We start from the raw sequence: 24,759 nt of genomic DNA, 5'->3' as shown, positions 1-24,759 counted from the left end.
TTAGTGAGCGTGGTGAAAATCTTGTTAGCACTTTAGGCAATGAAGCGTCTTTGCAAATTGGTTTCCATTGCAAAAATGAGTACGTTCTTTATCGCACCCGCTTCCATAACGAAGTCACTATAAGCAATTGACTCGTTAGCTCTTGCATTGGGGCCTGGGTTTGGCGGTACTGGCTCAGTTAACACTACTACAAATACAGGCAACTACAACGGCCTTTTAACAATGCTTATTCACGAAAATCATCAAAACACGTTGTAGAATTTATGCCGCGAACTTTACCAAAATTAATTACAACGGTTCTGTGTTGTTAACCGTTGTTATTGGTTTTAACAACGGGTTATACTTGAAAAACCGTTGTTAATATAAACATTAATAACAACGGTTGAATCTGTAATAAATTTTAACCGTTGTTAATAATTTGGCGCAAAATTATGAAAAGTAATCACAACGGTTATATTAGAACCCGTTTTTAATACTTTTTAACAACGGTTTCAGACTGAATAACCGTTGTTATTAATGTTATGAAAATCTTAAGAATGAACAACATATTGCTTTATTCTGCTATACGCTACAAAACACAAACACAAGCTAATACGTCGTACTGCTACTATATCATCCTCCATTCCTCCCTGATCGTCTCTCTGTCTTCATCTCCGTCACTGTTGTCACCGTACCGTCTTCTCTCCCTCATCGTGTTTATCAATCAGGTATATATATGTTTCTTAGCAACGCTTATAGATATAGGATTTTTTGGGTTATTATCTAATTTGTTGATAATTTAGCTTAATTGCTTTCCTGAATTTCGTTTATTTGTTTGCCTATTATTGTATTTTCTGAATTAGTTGCCTATTATTACGAATGTAGAATAATGACTCGAACTCGGATGATTGATGCAAATATGAGTTACCGCACCTACAAGGATGGTTTAGCTGAATTTTATGAATTCGTTTCGAACAATTTGAAAGGTTCTTCTAGTATTGCATGTCCTTGTGAAAGATGTGGTAATATTAGCTATATGGCTTTTCCAGACGTTAAAATACACCTAGAAAAGTGGAGATTTAGTCATGGGGAATCATTAGAGGAAGAGAATAACTCTGAAAAAGATGATGTTGAGGTACACGAAAGGATAACTGATGATCCTGTGTTTGCCGAGTTTTTTGAGTTTGAAGAGTTGGAAGTAGAGAAGTTGAATGTTGGGTCTATAGATAATGAAGAGAATGATGATGAGTCGATTGCTTTTGAAGATGTAGGTGATGACACTAGTAATTGGGATGACCTTAACAACATGTATGAGAAGTTGTGTGAGTCTGAAGCACCTCTGTATCCTGGTTGTAAGTTCACAAAAATGTCGGCTGTGGTGAAGTTGTATAATATCAAGGGGGCAAATGGGGTGAGTGACACGTGTTTCACTAGTTTTTTAGCCTTGATAAAGGAGTTGCTTCCTGATGGTAATGTTCTACCTGTTAAGACATATGAGGCGAAAAAACTAATAAGAAGAGTGGGTATGAAATATGAGAAAATACATGCATGTCCAAATGATTGCATATTGTATCCGAAATTATATCAAAACTTAACCAATTGCCCTAAATGTTTGTTGTGGCGTTATAAGGATAAGGAAGGGATCCCGGCTAAGGTGTTGCGGTATTTTTCATTGATACCAAGAGTCATAAGGATTTATGTGAATCCCGATGATTCAAAAATATTAAATTGGCATGAAACAGGAAGAATAAATGATGGAAAGCTAAGACACCCGGCAGATGGTATGCAATGGAAATCGTTCGACGGTAAGTATCCCGAGTTCGGCAATGAACCTAGAAACTTACGTCTAGCGCTGTCCACTGATGGAATGAACCACACGGAAACATGAGTAGCCAACATAGTACTTGGCCAGTAGTGTTGGCTATTTATAACTTACCTCCATATGTGTGCATGAAAAGAAAGTATTTGATGTTGTCGTTAATTTCCGGTCCTAAACAACCTGGAAATGATTCAGATGTATATTTGGAACCTCTTCTAGATGATTTGCGATTGTTGTGGGATAGTGGGATAGAAGTATTTGATGCATATAAGAACGAAACTTTCAATTTGAGAGGGATGTTATTGTGTACAATAAATGACTATCCGGCTTATGGCGACCTTTCTGGGCACACAGTTCATGGGAAAGAGGCTTGTCCATTGTGTGGGGAGGATATCGAGTCTGAATACTTGAAGTCTTCTCGTAAGTATGTGTATATAGGAAATAGGAGGTTCTTGTATCATGACCGTTGTTATCGCAAGATGCAGAAAGCATTCAATGGAAGACAAGAAGTTCGTCAACCTCCTAGAATTTTGAGTGGGCATGAAGTTTATCAGAAAGTAATGCATATTGAGATAGATTATGGGAAGAAGAGCGGCTCTAAATTGTCTACTCGTGGGTATAAGAAAAGATCCATATTTTTTGATAAACTTACATATTGGCCGACTGGAGGTCGAGCATTGCCTCGATTTCATGCACATTGAGAAAAATGTCTGTGATAATATTATCAATACCCTTCTGAATGTTCCTGGTAAAACAAAGGATAACGCCGTAGCTAGGGAAGATATGAAAATGATGGGTATTAGACTAGAGTTGGCACCACAGAAGAGAGGTAATCGTACATTTTTACCGCCAGCAGCTTATACCCTTTCACGGAATGAGAAAAAAGAGTTCTGTGTATGCTTGAATGGAATTAAAGTGCCACATGGTTATTCGTCGAACATCAAAAACCTAGTGTCGATGCAAGACCTAAAACTCACCGGGTTAAAGTCACATGATTGTCACACTTTGATGCAACAATTACTTCTTGTGGCTATTCATTCCATTTTACCTGAAAAGGTAAGATATGTTGTAACTAGATTATGTCTCTTCTTCCAGTCCATATGCGAGAAAGTCATCGACCCTAATGACGCGGATTCTTTGCATGACCTCGTTGTAACCTCTCTTTGTCAGTTGGAAATGTATTTTCCACCCTCTTTCTTCACTATCATGATTCATCTGACCATTCACTTGGTTAGAGAGATTTTGTACCTTGGGCCCGTGTACTTGAGATACCAGTATCCTTTCGAAAGATTGATAAAAGTCTACAAGGACTATACATCTAATCGGTATCGTCCGGAAGGTTGTATTACTGAACGCGCTATTTTAGACGAAGCTCTTTCATATTGTTACGCTCATCTCTCCCCTGAGGAGTTGATTGCCGTTCCTAAGAATCGTCATAGTGACTGGATGACCGGAAAAGGTATTAGGGGCCGGGTTGAAAAAATTGTGACACGTGAAATGTTGCAATTAGCACACACGTATGTGCTAAACAACGAATATGAGATGCAACCTTATATTCAACAACACAAAGATGAGCTCAAATACGATCACCCAAACAAGACCGAGAAGTGTATTGCGAACGAGCATACGAAGACGTTTGCAGAGTGGTTTAGGAATATTGTCTTAGAGAGTACGGATCAAACTGGTGATGACATCTCTCCTAGGTTACTACGTCTTGGTTTAGGTCCAAATGCCAGGGTCACCTTTTACAACAGTTTTGCCATTAATGAATATACTTTTTACACCCGCGAGCAAGATGAGTTGAGCACAATGCAAAATAGTGGTGTGAGTTCTGAATTTGAGGCAATGCACTTTGCTACTTCAAAAGATAAAAAGCCTATTTGGGGAAAATGCCTTTATTATGGTGTTATTCAAGAAATATTGGTACTAGATTACATTGATTTCATCATGCCTTTGTTTCGATGTAACTGGGTTGATAACAACATCCATTGTGTCCGAAAGGATAAGATGGGATTTACGTTGGTCAATCTGGGTAAGGTTGGCAATAATAAGGACGATCCTTTCATAATGGCGTCCCAAGCTAAACAAGTGTTCTATGTCACCGATCCTATGGATAAGAAGTGGTCTGTTGTACTGTCTATAAGGAGTAGAAGGAGTAGTCCATCCGATAATGGTGATGATGATCAGGATGTCGTTTTTGAGGGAATGGATCACTCTACCACTGTATCTTATTTCGACGATGTTGACACTGATCATGAGGACACTGAAAGCATCTATATGCGTGATGACCATGGTGAAGGTATTTGGGTTAACGAAGAAACTATGACATCCGAGAAACGTCCCCGATCCTGAGATAGTTCATCAGGACACAGTGATATGGACGACCAACATTTTGAGTCATTTTCAGACCAATAATTTGATGGTTTAATTTATTGGTAAATCAATAATGGTCATTGTTAAATAAAAATTCCCAAATTTGCATGGCATGGTAAATCCTGTAGCTTAGATATGCAGTATGCATGCATGCTGGTGTTGTCTTATTTTCTTGATCTTATTATTAGATGTGGATCTTTGGTGTTGAAATTGTTTGAATAATGTTGCGAGATATGGTGCTTCATTGTTAAAGTATGTATTGTTACAGGTTTGGACTGTAATGGAATTACAGTAATTTAAAAAAAAAAGGTTCAACAATAACAACGGTTATATTTAAATTACCCGTTGTTAATACTTTCAACAACGGTTATAGTTACACTACCCGTTGTTAAAACTTTCAACAACGGTTGTAGTACCCCTGCCCGTTGTCGTTGATTTTTTTGACATATTTCATTTTGGCGCAAATTTGGTGAAAATATATTACAACGGGTATATTTTAACCGTTGTAATAAAGTTTTGACAACGGTTGACTTATATTGACCCGTTGTTATTAACATATAACAACGGTTTCCTTTTAGAACCCATTGTCAATAGTCTGTCTTAATAAAAAACTAATTTACAAACACATACACACACAACACCAGTTCAACCGTTGGTATCCTGAGTTAATTCTTCTCTCTTCCTCGCTTTCTACATTCTCGTTGCCGGCCGTCGCCCAATTTTCGACGCCCAGATTCCGTTGCCTTTCCTTATCATCCTGCTCATTCTCTTTATCATCATCATCTTCAGGTATGTTCACTTTAATTTTGTGTTTCGCCATTAGGGTTTTAAGACGATCATCTTTTTCCTTTTTCATGCATCTGTTTGTTTTTCGTCTTCTTTGTTATCTTTATCATCCCGCATCATCTACTTCACTCCTCTTATTAGGGTTTAGGATTTTAGAAGCTCAATCTGTTGTTTTAAATTTTCATTCCTATTAGGGTTTAGGGTTTTAGATAATACTCTGCATGTACGTTGTTAAGTTGTTCATTTCCTATATCATTCATATTTGGGTTTTAGGATTATCATGGGTGAAAAACGGAAAAGAAGTCAAAAGAATAATAAGCCTGAGGATAATAAGCTTGGTGAGAGGGGTGCTACGAAGTGCCAGAAAGTCCTTGCAGCTATAACCGCTAAACAGCCGTTGGAAATAACATGGAGCTCGAAGGGTTTCCCTACTGGTCCAAATGCGGGTTATTTCTCCAGTTGGATTGGATGTTGCACAAGACAGTTTGTGCCTATCCATTTAGATGATGTTAGAAGTTTGAATCCAAAATTGGCGGAGTGATAGGTCCATTTTATATACATTTTAACCCCCTATTTTACCTCTATTTTACATGTCATTTGCACTAATGTTAGTGTTTGTGAGCTAATTCCGTGTTCTAGTTGTGCTTGCTTGTTTTCCATTGTGTTTTGTAGGAAATTAAGCTTTTAGTAGCTTTTTCCCGTCAAAGTAGCAAGTACAAGAGTTCACGAGGCTAATGAGAGCAAGTCTTGATCATGCAAAGGAGTTTCGGGAAGCATAGGGGCATTTTGGGAAGAAATTGGAAAACCCGAGCAAGAGTAAACCAATCTTAGTTGGTGGATTTGTAAAGAAATGAAATCCAAATGAAAGCCCATGATAAGAGTTTGCATTGGATGCCAAAGGATGCTTAAGATACCTTAGACGGACGCATTAAGACATAAGCATCGGATTCCGCATCAACATTAAGTGCAAAGTTAAGAAGGAATTAAGAGAAATTTGAGAAATACCACGACCCCGATCGGGGTTGGGTGGCCCCGATCGGGGTTAGCCCCCTGTAGCTTATTTCCGTTACTCCCTTCACTCCTATAAATAGAAGCTTTGGTCGACACTTCTTGGACATCTCTTACACATATTTTTCCATCTAAATTCTCTCTAAATCTTAGTAGTTAGTTTAGGTTAGCTTAGTTTAATTTAGTTTGTTTACATTTCCTTTTAGCAATTACATTATAATTACATTTCAAGTTTAATTCCAAGTTACATTTCAAGTTTGTTCTAGTTTCATTGTTTTTCTATTTCTATTTCCATTTCCATTCAAGGTAATTCTTATTCTTTTTTCATTATGTTATTTATCATTTCATGTAGTATTAGTTTAGTTTATACTTTCAACATGTTTGAGTAGTTATATTTGTCTAAGGAGTAAGAGAAACCATGTATGATTAAATAATATGTAAATGTGAAAATAAGGATAAGTTGATATTGTATAATTGTTTCTATCACATGTTTGCGCCACAACGTTTAATCTTTGGTTATTGGCCGTAATCGTAGATTAAGTTTGTTAATTCATTCTATAAGTCGAGAGGCACGGAACCGAATTAGACTAAGCATGTGTAGTAGGACGACCTAGTCATGGACGAGAGTTTCTCTAGGACCCGGTCTATGGTTGACACTAATATCGTAAGGTGGGTGTCTTTAAGCCTAAACATTTATCGTAAAATCAAATTCCTAACTTAACATGAGCATTTACATAATTAGCATGTGTGACCCGACCTCCCTAGACAATTTCTTTTTATTGTTGTTTTCATTTTATTTGCATAATCAACCAAACTAATCAATCAACCGTTAATCTACCAAGGTAAAATTCAATCCATAACAACTAAATAATAACTCCCGTCTCCTTTGGGTTCGACCCCTAAGTACTACATTCATTTGTTGTCTAGGGTATAAATATTATCTTTGCATAGGTGTGCGATAGCCTATCAAATTTTGGCGCCGTTGCCGGGGAAACGGTTTTATTGCTTATTGAATTGTCGATTTTTATCTTGTTTTATTTTGTCTTGAGGAACATTTGTTCCTTGAGACCGTTACTTATCATTTTCCTAGAAATTGTTGTCTTATGCCCAGGTCCTCTCGTAGTGGAGAATTGCTTTCACCGGATTCCGAGCCCGAGAAAACCTTTAGGAGAAGACGACGATTTTGGAAGGAAGTGAAAGAAGCCACTTCTCCCATACAAGTTGAAAGTGCTAGAAAGTCTTACTTAGACGATCTAGAAGCCCTTGAAGAGGAGGAGGTTTCTCGTTCATCATCTCCACCACCACCACCATCTACTACCAAAAAGATGGTGAGACTTTCCGATCACTCAAAGCCCACCGCGGCCATGCTTCCGGCCGGAATCACAACCACTCAAATCACCGCGCCGGACTTCGAGATCAAACCGGCTTTCATTAGCCTTGTGGAGAGAAAGCAATTTGGAGGAAGTCCTTTAGAGGATCCCAATTTGCATGTGAAAAACTTTTGTGACTATTGCTCCATGATCCGTCAAACGGGCGTCACCCAAGCCCAAATAAGGGAAATACTTTTCCCTTTCTCTTTGAAGGACAAGGCCAAGCTTTGGATCAATAGCCTTGACCGCACCACCCTGGGAATCACCAATTGGGAGACATTGGCTCTTGCTTTTTACCAAAAGTTTTTTCCACCGGAGAAAACTCAAACTTTGAGGAGCCAAATCACCGGATTCCGTCAACAAGCTCTTGAGAGCTTATTTGAAGCTTGGGAGAGGTACAAAGAGCTTCAAAGGCAATGCCCACATCATGGGCTAGATGATTGGTTTCTAGCAATAACATTCTACAATGGATGTTGTGCCAAGTCCCGAAGGATTCTTGATTCCGCCAACAATGGGCGGTTTGATCAAATTGACACCGATCTTGCTCATTCCACGATCGAATCTATGGCGATCCACGATGCTCAATATGTCAATTCCCGAGTTGTGCCATCCAAAGGTAAAGAAGAATCCTCTAACAACTCCGTTTTGCTAGCTCAAATTGCCTTGCTCCAACAACAATTGGCGGAGAGAGATGCTAAGGATTCCATTCAACAACTCAATGTTGTGTCTTCAACGAGCCAAATCATCGTTTGTGATGGATGTGGAGGTGCGGGTTATTATGCCGCTCATTGCCGAGCTCCTATGAAAGAGGTAAATGCTTTTCAAGCTCTAAGACAAAGTTCATATCCACCGGGTACATTTTCCAACACATATAACCCGAATTTAAAATTTCATCCAAACTTGTCTTACACTAACAATAATGTGCTTAACCCTCAACCCCCACCACAACAAAATGCCTATCTCCCTCAACAACAAAAGTATATCCCTCCACCGGGTTATCAAAATCAACAAAGGCCCCCACAAAACAATTACCAACAAAATCCACCACAAAATGGCCAACAAAACAATTAAGGAGTGGGTAAGCTCGAGGGCATGATCATCCAAATGCAAAGGGAATTGTTGGCTCAAATTCAAAAGAATGATCAAGCTCATAGTGCCGCGGTCAAGATGTTGGAACAACAAGTGGCTCAACTAGCCGCTTCTAGCTCTCAAAGGAAGAACGGCCAACTACCTCCCCAAGGTGAGCAACCACATGAAACCGCTAATTCTATTTCCTTGAGAAGTGGTTCAAGCTATGATGGGCCATCCATGACTTTGGATGAAGAGGTGGTTGTTAAAAAGGCTAAGCTTGGGGGAAATGACAAAAAGAAGGCTAGTGAGGAGCCTATTGTTAAAGATCGTGTACCATTTCCTCATCGATTGTTGATGCTAAAGAGGAAGAGCAAGCTTGATGCCAAAGATGTTGGGTCTCCTATGCTAAAAGAAAGTGATGAGGTGGTTATTGAGGAAATCTCTCCTAATTCTAAGGAGGGTGATGTCATTTCAAAGAAAGTGGATGCTCCCAAGGAGAATGAGAAAGAGATAGTGAAAGATGTGGAGGATGCTCCTCCCAAAGAATTTGTTCAAATACCATTTCCTCATCGTCTAGCAAAGCACAAGGAGGAAGGTAAGTTTGATAAATTTTTGGAAGTTTGTAAGAATTTGCAAGTCACCGTCCCGTTTATGGAATTGCTTACCCAAGTCCCCTCCTACGCAAAGTTTATGAAGGAAATTCTCTCAAAGAAGCGATCCTTCAATGAGGTTGAGACCATTGCTTTCACCGGAGAGTGTAGTGCACTCTTACAAAACAAGTCTCCCCCGAAACTTAAGGACCCCGGTAGCTATTCTATTCCTTGCACTATAGGCACATATACCATTGATAAGGCCCTTTGCGACCTAGGTGCTAGTGTGAGTGTCATGCCTTACTCCCTTTGTGAAAAACTTAACATGGGTGCTTTAAAATGCACAAGTACAACATTGCAAATGGCGGACCGTTCTTTAAAGCGACCTCTAGGTGTCTTAGAAGATGTACCCGTCAAAGTTGGCAAGTTTTTCATACCCGTTGACTTCCTCATACTCGATATGGCCGAGGACTCACAAACCCCAATTATATTGGGTAGGCCATTTTTACGCTCCGCGGGTGCGCTAATTGATGTGAAAAATGGGAGGTTGACATTGGAAGTGGGTGATGACCGGGTTTCCTTTAGCAAAAACAATACCTTTAGAAGCCCAATGTTACAAGAGTCTTGTTATTTACTTAGCACTGTGGAGTCTTCTTATGCCTCTACTACGCTTGGATCCTCACTAACGGATCCGTTGGAGGACGATATGGGTGTTGTTTGCTTTGTAGGTGATGATGCTAAGGACGCTATTGCTAAAAGTGGAAAAAGGAAGAAAGGGAAATTTTATTTGAAGAATTTCAAATGGTTGAGAAATGCAAAGATAGCTATGAAATGGAGCTTGGTTGGTGGCGAGCTCAATGACAAAACTTGAATCAAATAGCTTCTTACGTCGTGCGGGACGTTAAACCAGCGCTTCTTGGTAGGCAACCCAAGCTTTTTATTGCTTTTATTTATTTTTGTTTTTAATTTTCTGCAATTTATTGTTTTTCGTAGATTAGTAATAAAATGTTCGATTTGACGATGTTTCTTTTTGTGTTTTATAGGTGAAAAATAAAGGGAGAAGTAAACCTGGCACGCTTCCCCATGCAATAACCCCGTTCGGGGACGTGGTTTTCGAAAAAGAGAAGGAAATTACATCAACGCGGGAAAAAGGCAAAACTTGAAGAGGAGGTCAACCCCGATCGGGGTTGGTGGCCCCGATCGGGGTCGTGGTTCTGTTAAATTTTGGCCTTTCTTCCTTATGCGGGTAAAGAGCGAATCGTTTTATCATTCTTATATAAACCCGACGGTACCTCCATTCTCTTTCTCTACCATTTTTCTTCACTATTTTTCACTTTGGTCACAAAGAAACATCTACATCTCCCCCCGAATTCATGCTAGCTTGGGGGAGATTAGCAAGTCGAGTAAGTTTTAATTGCTTTGCATTTTAGTTTAGATCTTGCATCCCATTAAACATAACCTCTAGTCCTTCTTGTTTTGTACCTTGAGCCATTTTTATGGTTTGATTGGGTGATTTGATTAGTTGGCACATTGAGGAAAATGTGATGTTTAGCTTGGGGGGAGATATTGCATTTGCATATAGCGTAGTTTGCATGTAATGTGGAAATTTTGAAAATTTTTGAGAGAAATTTTTGCTTTTTGCTTGCTTTTGCCTACTTTCCTCTTTGCTTATCCTATTAATAGCTTGTTGCTAATTATTTATTCTTTAATGATGGGATATTAGCTACATGGGGATGTCTTGACATAGTAGGTGGGAGATGAAGAATGAACCGAATAGGCTTAATCTTGACTTGCGGCAAGCTACAAATTGGTAGGGTAGAGCCTCTTTTGACCGATGCATCCATATCCGGTCTCTCTTAGGTGAGTGTAGGTGTCTCCTTATGATGTGTGTTTCATCAAAATGCACAAGTATGGTTCTCTTGACATCTCTTGGTAAGCATGCATTCACTTGTTATAGCATTTTGGAGCCATTCACATGAATATAATTGCCTTCTTGACCCCTTTACAAACAATTTTCCCTAGCTACATTATAACTTGCCTACCTTGTTGAGCTAGTAGCTTGATTGGTCTTGTTTGGGTGCTCAATTGGGATTTGTTTCAAAGTTGAATATCATGTGAGCTTGGTCTTAATGCTCAAGAGATAAAAAAGAGGAAAATGAAAAAAAATGAAAGAAAAAAAAAGTGAAAAAGAAGAATGATGAAAAAATGAGAAAAGAAAGAAGAAAGAAATGAAAAAAGCATGAAAGTGAAATGAAGAAGAAGTATGCATTAAAAAAAAAGAGAAGAAGAAAAGATGTGAGAAATTCTCAAGCATTATTTACATATTTTGGAGAGTTTTCTTATGATTTGAATTGCAAAATTGGGTTAGAATTAGGGATTGAGCATCCTTACATTTGGTTGTTGCTAGCTTGACATTAGCTCCACAATCCATAATTCATTTGTTCCCCCTTCTTACCCATTACATATTGCCTTCTTCCTACCCATTTGGCTTCTTTATCATGCTTGCATTTGATTGTTTTGGCTTGCTAGTTTTGACATGTTTACCATATTAGATTGCGGGCACATTCTCATAAGTCGAGGATAGCTTGAGTGATTATTCACAAAAAAAATGTTCTTTACACAAAATTGAGTTATGAGTGGATCGTGAGAGTCCGAAAGTCAAAAGATCATGCAAGAGCCGAAAATTTTACTTGAAGTCTTCTACGCTACGCCGCCATGTAAATCTCATCCATGATTTTGCTTATCCTTATGCCCATGTTGTTTCGGGATTTGAATCAATTGCTTGTTAGCTACTTGGGATTTGCAATGTTGGGATGATCTTGCTTGAGGACAAGCAAGGATTTAGCTTGGGGGGGTTTGATAGGTCCATTTTATATACATTTTAACCCCCTATTTTACCTCTATTTTACATGTCATTTGCACTAATGTTAGTGTTTGTGAGCTAATTCCGTGTTCTAGTTGTGCTTGCTTGTTTTCCATTGTGTTTTGTAGGAAATTAAGCTTTTAGTAGCTTTTTCCCGTCAAAGTAGCAAGTACAAGAGTTCACGAGGCTAATGAGAGCAAGTCTTGATCATGCAAAGGAGTTTCGGGAAGCATAGGGGCATTTTGGGAAGAAATTGGAAAACCCGAGCAAGAGTAAACCAATCTTAGTTGGTGGATTTGTAAAGAAATGAAATCCAAATGAAAGCCCATGATAAGAGTTTGCATTGGATGCCAAAGGATGCTTAAGATACCTTAGACGGACGCATTAAGACATAAGCATCGGATTCCGCATCAACATTAAGTGCAAAGTTAAGACGGAATTAAGAGAAATTTGAGAAATACCACGACCCCGATCGGGGTTGGGTGGCCCCGATCGGGGTTAGCCCCCTGTAGCTTATTTCCGTTACTCCCTTCACTCCTATAAATAGAAGCTTTGGTCGACACTTCTTGGACATCTCTTACACATATTTTTCCATCTAAATTCTCTCTAAATCTTAGTAGTTAGTTTAGGTTAGCTTAGTTTAATTTAGTTTGTTTACATTTCCTTTTAGCAATTACATTACAATTACATTTCAAGTTTAATTCCAAGTTACATTTCAAGTTTGTTCTAGTTTCATTGTTCTTCTATTTCTATTTCCATTTCCATTCAAGGTAATTCTTATTCTATTTTCATTATGTTATTTATCATTTCATGTAGTATTAGTTTAGTTTATACTTTCAACATGTTTGAGTAGTTATATTTGTCTAAGGAGTAAGGGAAACCATGCATGATTAAGTAATATGTAAATGTGAAAATAAGGATAAGTTGATATTGTATAATTGTTTCTATCACATGTTTGCGCCACAACGTTTAATCTTTGGTTATTGGCCGTAATCGTAGATTAAGTTTGTTAATTCATTCTATAAGTCGAGAGGAACGGAACCGAATTAGACTAAGCATGTGTAGTAGGACGACCTAGTCATGGACGAGAGTTTCTCTAGGACCCGGTCTATGGTTGACACTAATATCGTAAGGTGGGTGTCTTTAAGCCTAAACATTTATCGTAAAATCAACTTCGTAACTTAACATGAGCATTTACATAAGCAGCGGATGTCCACAGGCAGTGGAGGTGTGACGTTGCTAGGGATTGGTTGTATGTGGACAAGGCAACGGGGGAGATGCGTAAGAGCCCACCGGAAAACAAGTGTCCCACCATCAGTCAGGAACAATGGGATCTTTTCAAAAAGATGAGAACTACTGAGAAGTTTCAGGTTAAATATCCTCGCCTTTTAACGATTTACCTATCATTTTTTTAATTAATGAGTCCTTTATATAATCTTTTTATTATCTCATCTACGGCTATGTTTGGCAAGTCATTTTAGGTACCTGATTTGACCAAGCAACCTGATTTGACTAATATTTCAGGTAGTTGTTTTACCTAGTGCTGTTTGGTAAAGTCATTCCAGGTACCTGAAATGACTTTTCAGGTACCTGAAATGAAAAGCTACTCCAGGTAGCTTTTTAAAGTTTCAGGTAGCTGAAATGTTCTACTTTACATATTTACCCTTTATTTAAATTAATTTATTATAATTATTAATGTCCTTTTATGTCATTTTACAAAAAAATCAGTTACCTTTTCAGTTAGTTTTACCAAACACTTTACAATTAATCAGCTACCTTATCAGTTTCCAATTTTCAGCTAGCTTTTCAGCTACCTTTTTAATTTCAGTCACCTTATCAGGTTTCAGGTACCTTTTCAGGTTTCAGGTACCTTTTCAGTCAGTTTTACCAAACAGAGCCTACTTGCGCTTTTATATAATTACTTGAAGGCCGTTAGCAGAAGAAATCGTGCTAACATTTCATGCAAGAAGGGGAAATGGTATGGTTCTCGAGGCGGTTACAGAAAGATAGAAGAGAACCTCGTAAGTAGCATGCATTATTCCCCTGTGAGACTTTATTTTTTTAATCACACTTGGACTTGCATTGATACACATTTACATGTATAAATGTTACCATGTTAATGTGTAGGTGGCAAAGGGAGTGAAAGAGGTGGATCGGCATGTAACTTATAAAGAAGGGCACACGCCTAAAGGATCCCGGTCGCGTGACAAATATGATGAGGAAGTGTTGGCCAACATAGTAAGCATTATTTTATTAAGACGAGTTCATTACTAACTTTATTATTTTAGTCACAAATATAATTTGAAGTTTATTTAATATATTATAGGACAGCGTATTGAAAGAGGTAGAAGAAGGGAAATTCACTCCCAGTGGTCGTAATGACGTTCTTGCTAGAGCGATCGCCCGACCCGAACATCCAGGTCGTTTGAAGGGCGTCCCGTTACAGGTTGGAGTAACGAAATATTATGGGACAACTGCCCCGATAAAGAAGAAAAGGAAGACTAAGTCTGAGAAGGCTGACATGGTACCATTTATTCTATTATTTTCATTTAAGTTCAATTCACATGTTATTGTTGGGATAAATATTGCTGACACATTACATTCTTGGCACACAGCTTCAGTTAATGGCATCCGTACTACTAAAGTTGAATGCTGGAGGCAAGCTTTCCGAAGAAGAAGTGAAGATGATGGAGGATGTCATTTGTAAAGGGGGTAATAAGGTACAACAGATTGGTCAAGAGGCCGAGAACACTACTACCTTGGCAATACATGCTGAGAAGGAAGTATCGGTCAACGAGATTCAGAAAGATCAGGTACCTAATGCTTCTGAAGCTGTAACTACTAAAGCCGATCAGGTACCACCTAATACTTCCTTATTTTTCTTTTCTTTCTTTTTTTAGGTAAGATCAGGGGTTGTGTTCCCTGGCAACTCTAATGCTATAACTTCTGACATCGTGCCATTGGTTAATTTTATTAGGTAAATAATGGGTCTGAAATGGAGATGCAACTTGAGAAGACGGCTGATGGAAAACAGCATACATCCCCTTCAAGTCAGTTCCCTATTTTCAGTAAGGTATGCATACATGAAGTGTTTAATTAGTTAAATTTATATGAATTCTATTAAATTTTGGGATATAATAATGTATGTGTATATCCTTCAGGCCGTAAACAAGAGGGTAGTAGTTATTCTTGCTGACCCTAAATTCGAAAATCCAAATGTGCGTGTTGGCCGGGGTCTCGTAGAAATGCACTCCAAATCAGCCGTGGTAACTGTAGTAGTTCATGGCGAAAAACTTTTGCTGAATCATAGAAAAGTAGAGATAACTACAGTCTTTCCAGGCCATGAAAACGGTCAACTGCCTATCCCAGTTCGTGACGACATTACCATTCTGGGAGATGCGGTTGGGAGTTTCATCCAATGGCCTGAAACTCACATCTACTTGGCTCGGTCGTCTCCGCCTCGTAAAAAAGCGATTGGGGTTAGAAGAAATACCTTTATATATATGTTACATTTTTAATTGTTGAATGTTTTTATATGTTAAATTTATATGTTATTTATTTTTGTAGGGAACAAAAAATCCGGCTTTGGCGGGTAAGCCTAATGTCCGGGGACTTGATGAGGTATTTAATTAACTTCTCCATTTTTATGAAAACGTCCCTTTAATTTTTTTTGTTTCTGTATTTCTAAAAAGCATGGAAATTTTTTGTATGTGCAGGCAGGAACAGAAAAGCCGGCTAAGGCGGATAAGCCTAAGTCCCCGGACATGCCAACTACCTCGTCCAGACAACAACTTGATGAGGTATTTAAATAACTTCTTCATTTTTTAAAAAACCTCGCTCCCTTAATTATATTTTGTCTGTATTTCTAAAAAGCATGCATGGTAATTTTGTGTAGGGGACAAAAAAGACTGATAAGCCTAAGTCCCCAGTCATACCTGCTACTACTACCTCATCATTGAAAGAGCAGGTTGACGAGGTATTTAGTTAAGTACGCTTTTATTTTTATTACTCCAACTAGGATATGTTACCTTTGGATTTTTTATTATTTTAATTATCTACATGTGTAGGCTGGTGGCAGTAGCACAAAATCAAAGAATCATTATTTCCCCGACCTGAAAGAAGTTAGGAGTTTAAACTCCACACAATATACTGGGAAGGATTACATGCAAAAAGTAAGAACGACGACGATGAGGAAACTGCATGAGGAGGCTTGCCGTCGCATAGCCACCGAGCAATTGATAGTTATTCCGCTCGAGAAGGATATTCTAGGGGTTGAGCGCGAAGCACTTATGTCATGGGATATGCTAGCCATTTGGGCTGGCCTAGACCAGATTGATGTGGCACACCTATTTGTTTGGATGAAGTAAGTTTCTTAATAAATAATTTCATATTCTAATATTCGGACTACTAGATAGTATTTTAATTAAAAACCGGAATTAATACCGTAATAATATAGGATATTGAAATTGAGAGTGATCCCCGAGAAGAATATTCCATCTGATCAATACGGATTCCTGTGCCCCTATGTTTTATCTTTATTTATTCCGGATTTCTCGTTCGAAAAACGGGTAGATTATATTGCTCAGCAATTAGCGACAACCAAGAAGCTGATTTTTGCCGCTTATAATGAAAAAGGGTAATAAACAAATTAATATTACATTTCCCCCTACAATTGCATTTTCATAACTAATATATGTACTTGTTAATAATGATGATGTCTCTTGATGTAGGACTCATTGGGTGCTAGCAGCCATCATGCCGACAAAGAAGAAAGTTTTTTGGTTGGACTCTTTACATAATCCACCAAGCGAGACTTTTAAGCGCTTGATTAATAAGTAAGTTTATAATACTGATTTATTTATAATAACATTAAGTTTAAATTTTTATTTATAGCAAAAAACTCATTTTTGTCCCTAAAAATATGAGTGTCTGCCTCTTTTTTTTTTTTTTTTTTTTTTTTTTTTTTTTTATATATAAAGGGCCTTTGAGAAGAGAAGAGCTAACGAGCAGGATCAACCCACTAAAGATTCTGATGATGGCCCTGATTTTATTACGATAACAGGGGTACGTGGTCAAATACAATACATTAAGTGCAAAAATCTGTGTTTAATACCCTAAAGTTCAAGATTCTGATGTGAGCCTTCTCTCGTCTGTTTGGTTTTATGTAATAATAGGCCCCTCGCCAGCCGGATAGCTTACAATGTGGATACTACGTTTGTCGATTCATGTTGGAGATTATTAGGCGAAGATATAACATTATTCCAGAAAAGGTTAGTAATTTAATAATGTGTTACGTTTATTACGTTTTTGATGTTGCTATGCAGTATTTGATGTTGTTACAATAATGTCTTGTCTTTAATTTGTTTTTTTCGCAGTATGTAATCAACCCGTCACCAGAGATTCAACAGTACTCAAGTGTAGATATAGACGAGGTAAGGAACATGTTTGGCAAATATGTCTTAGAAAATAGAAATGCATGATACTCAGAGTTTAGATCAGCTTATTAGTAAATTTTTTGTTGAAGTTAGGGAATGCTGATTAGTTCATGTAAATTTAACTCCTTGTAAGTATATATATATATATATATATATATATATATATATATATATATATATATATATATATATATATATATATATATATGATCTTCTTTATTGTGGTTGAATTGAATCTATTGAGTTCGATGAACCCAGTTGTGATTTATCTTTGGTCTTTGCTGGTATATGGTGCTGCTGATATATGCAGGTTTTTGAATGGCATGAAACAAATTTAATTTTTAAAAACATTAGGAGTTCGTAATAAAAACGGTTGCTAAAAAAACCGTTGTGAAGACCTTTCACAACGGTTAATAAAAACAAAACCATTGTGAATACCTTTCACAAATACCGTGCATAATATTCAACAACAGGTTTTAAACAAAGAACCGTTGTTAAAAGTCTTCACAATTTTGGAGGGAAAGTTACAACAACGGTTTTTAAACTAAGAACCGTTGTTACTACAAATTTCAACAACGGGTATGTATCATATACCCGTTGTTAAAAGTCTTCACAATTTTGGAGGGAAAGTTACAACAACGGTTATTAAACTAAGAATCGTTGTTATATTATTCCCACCAAATTTTTCAAACACTTTCCACAACGGCTTACACGCTAAAACAACGGCTTTTAACCGTGGTGAATACTTTCTACAATGGTTTAAGTAAATAACCTAACCGTTGTAAATACCTTTTACAACGGCCGCTTTAATAACGTCCGATTTTTGTTTTTACAACGGTTTTTACCCGTTGTTATTGACTGTATCTGTAGTAGTGTAAGTACTTGAGCTTACCGTCAGCAATGACAGCATTCCGTAATGATGCCTCCCAGTCCGCAAAGTTGGACCCGTCATTCTTCAGTCGTGTGAACTGATTCATGTGGTCCATGATAGCTTTTAGCCAGGATTCGCGTCCAAGTGTGGCACTTGGCATAGGGATTTCGTTATTTCCAGCCACTTGTTGTAACCGTATTAAGCATACTCATCGTTATGATTTAAGTCTAATGCAATACTGTTATAACGTAAAGACTCAAGCATTTATACAATTGACCTCCCTCAAGAATTATATAAATGATCCCAAGACTCAGTTATCTATAAATTGATAAGCCAACCTCTTGGCTAATTCTACTATTAGAATTCTTGGTCGATAAATTTCTGTAAATTCTATCTATAGTCCATCATAATCACGAGAAACTCTTTGGATTATAATGTTGAGGTAAACTAAGTCAACACATAAACTACTTACCCAACGTAGAAGGGGTCATATGGAGAGTAAGGTCCTATATGCCTACCGACGAAGAAGGGATTCATAGCTGTTTGGCCTATAAAGACTAGTCTCAATTTCAGTTTTAGAGGAAGATCACATCAACTTTATTTTAATTCATTTTAAGAGAACTAATATCTAGCATGCGAGAATGAATAAACTAAGATGATGGCTTAAAATTGTGTGACATATGTATGTCTATGAAAACTAACATCCAAACTATATGAGTCAATTTTCATGCATTTTAGTAGTAGGTGGTTTGGTTTAGGCGGAAAATGATGCACTAACTATCATGTGAATGAAAGGCAACGAGAATGAAAAACGTAAAACAAAATAAAGTTCTAGTGTGGCCTATCTACCAAAATGAACATAAATACAACTTTGGAATCCTTCCTAGGACCCGAGAAGCTTGTTTTGATGTTCCATCTTGGTCCATGTAGCGGGAGTGAGCAATCCAATCTCCATCTTTAGTCTTCTCAAAATTACAATTAATAAATTACAAAATAAACCTATTTACATTCTAATTTCAAAACCATAATATAAAAGAAAACCAAACAGAGATACGAGATCTCAAAATTACATAAAAATTATGTTTCCATCATTACGAAAACATAATTAACTAAGGCCACACTAGGTATTACAAATTACAACCGATTGCAAAAATACGTAAATTAAACCATTCAACAAAACATTCAACTAAATAAAAATGCATCAACTATAAATTAATCATTCAAGACATAATTCCTTAAAATTATGTAGAGTAATTTATCCAAACCACCTATTTAAATGATCAAATTATGTGATAATTCCTCAATTACTCACAATAAATTTAATCTTAATACATATTAATCTTGTAATATGAATTAATCCAACATTATTTTAAACCTCTTTAAAATAATTAGGTATCTTTAATTTTTGAACCTTTTCACAACAATTATTATGCATTATAGATAATAATGTATAATCAATATTGGCCAAAAACAATTTTTTTTTTATTAAAGGCACTCGGCATTTTAGGAAAAACAAAAAATAGTTTTTTTTCTTTTCATTGCTCACGGCATATCCATAAAAAAACAATTTTTTTTTATGGTTGCGGCATTTCTGTTCTAAAACCGAAAAAAACAATTTTTTTTTTCTCTAATGCTTGCGGCATTCTGCCCAAAAACCAATTTTTTTGTTTTTTTAAAAAAAACTTATTTGTTATGAACAATTGTTTAATGTTGCTATTATAACAAGATTGGCATAATCATCATCTTTTAATTTAAACATAGATTCAAACTAGGTGATTCAATTTAACCTCTTAAAATGAATACCTAAATCAAAATCGATTATCCGTATATTTGATTCATCACAATTGATTTGAACATTGTTAAATTTAATGAATCATGATTCTAAACATTAATTTAAAACCATGTATGCCAAAAACTATATAGCAAAACAATTTAACATCAATAAACAAATCGATTTCCATTTACATTTTAATTTAAATCTCATTAAATCAAAACAACTACAAATTTATCATATTATCATCTTAACCTATTAAAACAACAATATGAATAAATCAAAATGGAACAAAACATAAAAAAAACAAAAAAACTTTCGGCAATTTTTTTTTTTTTTTCTCACGGCTGATTTTTTTTTTTCGATCCTTCAATTTTTGTTTAAATTCATTTATGCAAATCATATAAAATAATTTCGTGGCCTATGCTCTGTACCACTTGTAGGAAATATCGGTATACTTCCTCTAAAATTTTAGGATTATAACGAAATTACAATAATGAAATTTCTAGTCATAAATGAAATTGCATAAACAAAATAGTAGAGATTAAGAATCAACCTTTGGTCGTAGCAAATTCGGCCTAAGAACAATATCGAAATCGATATTCTCCTAATTGTTGCACCCAAGATGCTATGAGAAATGCCCTTGTTCTTGCTAGAATAGATCCCCAAAATTGTTAATTAATTTTTAGGGTTTTTGTGTGAGTGATGAGGGAATTAGGTCAAAAGAATTGAGAGAAAAATCTCTCCTTTTTCCTCTTTGTAACCGTGTAAATGAGAGTCCATTAGGGAAGATTTTATTCTTCCCTTTTTCTCTCTTATTTCGGTTTTACCCACCAACCACCAAAAATAAGGAGAAAAATATCTTCTTATTTTAGGTTGGTTTATGTAATGTATAAAATGTGTATTTTATTTCAATTGTCATATTTATGTCGACATGTATTAATAAGTCTACACACAACAGTTTGTAGTCGATTTATTAATACCGGTCTGTCAACATTTTCTTATGACAATTCCGCATAATATATACATTAACTATAAATATTGCATATTTATAGTTCGCTAATTAAATATAACTGGTTACGTTTAATTACGAATTAACATCTTAATTCGTTTAAGCTAACAATATATACATTAATTAAATATAAAAGTTTATATTCAATTTACGAATTGACAGTTAATTCGCCTTAGCTAATATTATTTAATTGTATTAAATAATTGTCTCATCATCACATTGACTAACTGTTTAGTCAAATACATGGACTAAACTCTTAGTCATATAAGGCATCAATGTGATTATATCTTCATACAATCACATCTCTCATACACATCCTTTAGGTGTGACTTTTAGGGACCAGTTGATCACCGCCATCAGTATGATAATAACGTCAAACTTCTAGCAAGCCAACCGTTATTAAGTAAACGTTAATCAACGGATAAAATACAAAGTATACCCTTGTGAACCTATAAGAGATTTATATACGTTATCACACTAACTGAGGAGGACACAAGCTCCAACATTAAACAGTTAAATTTTGTAAACAAAATATGTTTACGATTGAAACGATGTTTATATTAATGGCATGCCAAATTTTTACCAAAAAACCAATGCAAAATGTATAAACTAAACATTTAAAAGAGGCGGATTAGATCATTTCAGGTATTTTAAAATGTTTTCATTAAGTTTAGTAGTATCACTGATATTTTTGAAAAGCGAGAGATATCACCTAGAATTCGAAAAAGTATAAGGTATCACATAGAAAAATCCTTTTTTTTTTTTTTTTTTTTTTTTTTTTTTTTTTTTTTTTTGAAAATGTGAGACTTATATTAATCGATCAAATCATGCACCATTACAACCACTTCTAGAGAAAACATATGCCTACCACATCAAGCACCAACAATTGCTGTCTTTTTTTATTTAAGAATCAATTCCACATTCTTCAAACCTGTAACCTCTATTACCAACCCATCTTTCAGAATTTAAGGCATACCCTAGTGTAAGGACATTCTTCAAACAAGTGCTTGTATGCATTTAATTGTATACCACAAAGAAAAAACATACCATTCATGCATATCCCCCATTCGTGCCAATCTATCCAATGTAAGCAATCTGCCCTAATGAATCAACCATATAATGAAGCTATGTTTAGGTATATTAAATCTACTCCAAAACCATACAATACCAAACCTTTTGATCTGCACTACTAGTAAGATACATATAACCTTTGGCTATATGTAGATACCCAGTATCTACACCTTCCAAAACAACCCGATGATGATCGGACTCCAACGTGTTTTTGTTATGCGTGCGTGGATTGGCTATACATGATACGTTTTAATGCATTACTCGGATATAAAAAATGATTTCAAAAATGGTTTTCTAACTTCATTTGCATTAAAACAACATTATTTAGAGTTAAAACCGTCTTCGGACCCAAAACCGACTCAGAAACCCGCAACCCGAGTCAATCTGAGTCAACCAAAGTCAACCCGAGTCTCGAATTTCGAAAATAATGCCATGAATGGCTTTATCATGCCATTTGCATTAAAATGACACTAACGAGAGTCAAAACCGACACCGGGCCAAAAACCGACTCAAAATTCAAATCCCGTCTCAACACGGGTCAAACTCGAGTCAAGCAAACAAAATACCTACCCCAAATAACACCCAAAAATCATCTTATTAGATGACCATATTGTTACACGATATCTTATTTGAATACCACAAATCACAACCAACAAAACATTGGTTAGAACAAATGGAAAATCCAAATTTCCGAAAAGGACAGGACACCCCATTGTATCACTGGCGTGCTCGCGCCTCAATGAGCTACCTCCTTAGCCTCCAAGCAAACTCAACCGACCTACCACCCCACATTTCTATATAATTACCCACCTTCACACACCATAATATTCACGCGAAAGTCCGCCCCCTCACATCTCCCTTAAAATTCTAGACTCGACTTCCTAAGTCACAAATCGAACGTGTTTTCGACCTACCGATCGAAAACACAAGCCTTACACATTTTGATTGGTACCGTCGTCGTGCAATCGACCGACCCATTCGACCAACTCAACATTAATCAACATGTTTTCAAACAACATATTTTCAACATCTGTTCAAAACAAAATCTTTTTTTAAGGCACTCTTTTAAACTTCGTTGGTCGCGAGTAGTAGCATAACGAGAAAACAGTCTCTAAAGTCGTCTACCTCGCAAACATCATAACCCGTAAGTTTGAGGGTGTAAACAACTCACTTATTTCATGTCTTTACTATTTTTATGAGTTTATAAGCATGAAAAATGCATAACACAATTCAAATATAGGTTAGATGAGCCAAAACCGGATTTTGTCTGGAGACAGAGGTTGGTAGTCACAACTACCAACCTCGCACCTCTTATGGGGTCTCTGGTCAGAATCCAAACGTGTTTGTTCTCGTCTTTCCTCTTTGTTTCATTCCTTATTTACAATCGGTTGTTACCATTTCAAATATTTGAAATTATTTTTATGACAAACTTTTTAACCATAAATCATAATCACCCTTGGTACCTTATACCATGACGGTTTAATCCATGACTCGATGATATTATTGGTTAATTACAAATTAATGGGTATTTTAACACCCTTTTCTTTTATTTACCATTTTTTCTATATGTTTACATTTACAAACATATTAGTCATATTCATAATCATCCTTGGTTCTTTATACCATGTCGGTTTAATTTGAGTACGATGATAAATATTGACTAAATACAAAGAAATGAACTTAACATATTTAGTTCATATCAAACATTTATTTCTCTTTATTTTATTTTCATCAGTGTCTTGACCATATCGTATGTCATCCTTGGCTAATATATATGCCATGTCGATTTAATTCGAGTATGGTGACAAAACGGTTAAGCATACACCTTTTACATTTTTATTTGTAAACTATACTTTTCGTACTTTCAAATCATCAACACAAAAACGGTCTTGATGACCTTTTCAACAAAGGCGGTTTTAGCGACCTTTTAAAACGGTTTCTCATAACCTTTTAAACAACAAGGAGAGGTCCCTTGGACTGCCCTATGGCTCGCGCCCCAAGGAACCTCCTATTTCATGTATTTCAAATCTGAATAGGCCTTGTTCCCTCGCCTAATGGCTCGCGCCCCAATGGGGCTGCCTGACACTGTTCTGTTTCATTTTCATCACTTGTCCAGGACGATCCTGATTACGGTTAACTCGAATCTACATGGATCAGATTGACGAGTTAACACCCTTTTGAACATTTTAACATTTTCTTATTCATCCTTTTATTCTTTCATTTTAACAATAAATGGATCGTGTTAAACACCATAATTCGAATTTGGTAAATGGATGTTTAATTTCCATTTTCACATGCAAATCAATCTAAATCCAACTTTGACATCAATTTCATGATATGTGGATAAACAAACCGACTTAGCAAATCTTCACATGTTAGGTTAAGACTTTTGGATGTGCATTCATGCATTTAAATCGTTTTATCACCTCTTGCACTTAAACAACCACGATCGATCAATAGAGGCCGCTAACGCGGGCGGGATTGGGTGTCCGATTATAGGACTTCCCAATACGTACCCTCACCCCTTACTAGGAACCTTCGGATAATGGATGACCTTATCCAGGACGTACGAGAGTCATTCTAGCGATATGATGCTAGAGGGGGACGAGTCCTTATCTTTAGCACCTATGTCAAGCACCACCTTTTGCCTTGATTGACCGAGGTATAAAATGGATTTGAACGGTTTCCAAGCATCCCATAATTGCTTGGCGGCGACTCCGAACATCTCTATATCGTTTCG

At 36.5% G+C, this 24,759-nt stretch overlaps 1 non-coding gene across 1 annotated transcript; it reads right to left on the bottom strand.

Moving 5' to 3' along the window:
• Positions 1-7,662: 7,662 nt before the first annotated feature.
• Positions 7,663-7,769, bottom strand: LOC141593761 (small nucleolar RNA R71). The gene has a single exon (XR_012521828.1). It is a non-coding gene; the product is annotated as a small nucleolar RNA R71 (small nucleolar RNA).
• Between the last annotated feature and the right edge of the window lie 16,990 nt (positions 7,770-24,759).

This window comes from Silene latifolia, chromosome 7 (assembly GCF_048544455.1).
Source record: "Silene latifolia isolate original U9 population chromosome 7, ASM4854445v1, whole genome shotgun sequence".
Lineage (NCBI taxonomy): Eukaryota > Viridiplantae > Streptophyta > Magnoliopsida > Caryophyllales > Caryophyllaceae > Silene > Silene latifolia.
The sequence above is the reverse complement of the archived record's forward strand: the minus strand, read 5'-3'. Positions and strand labels throughout refer to the sequence as shown.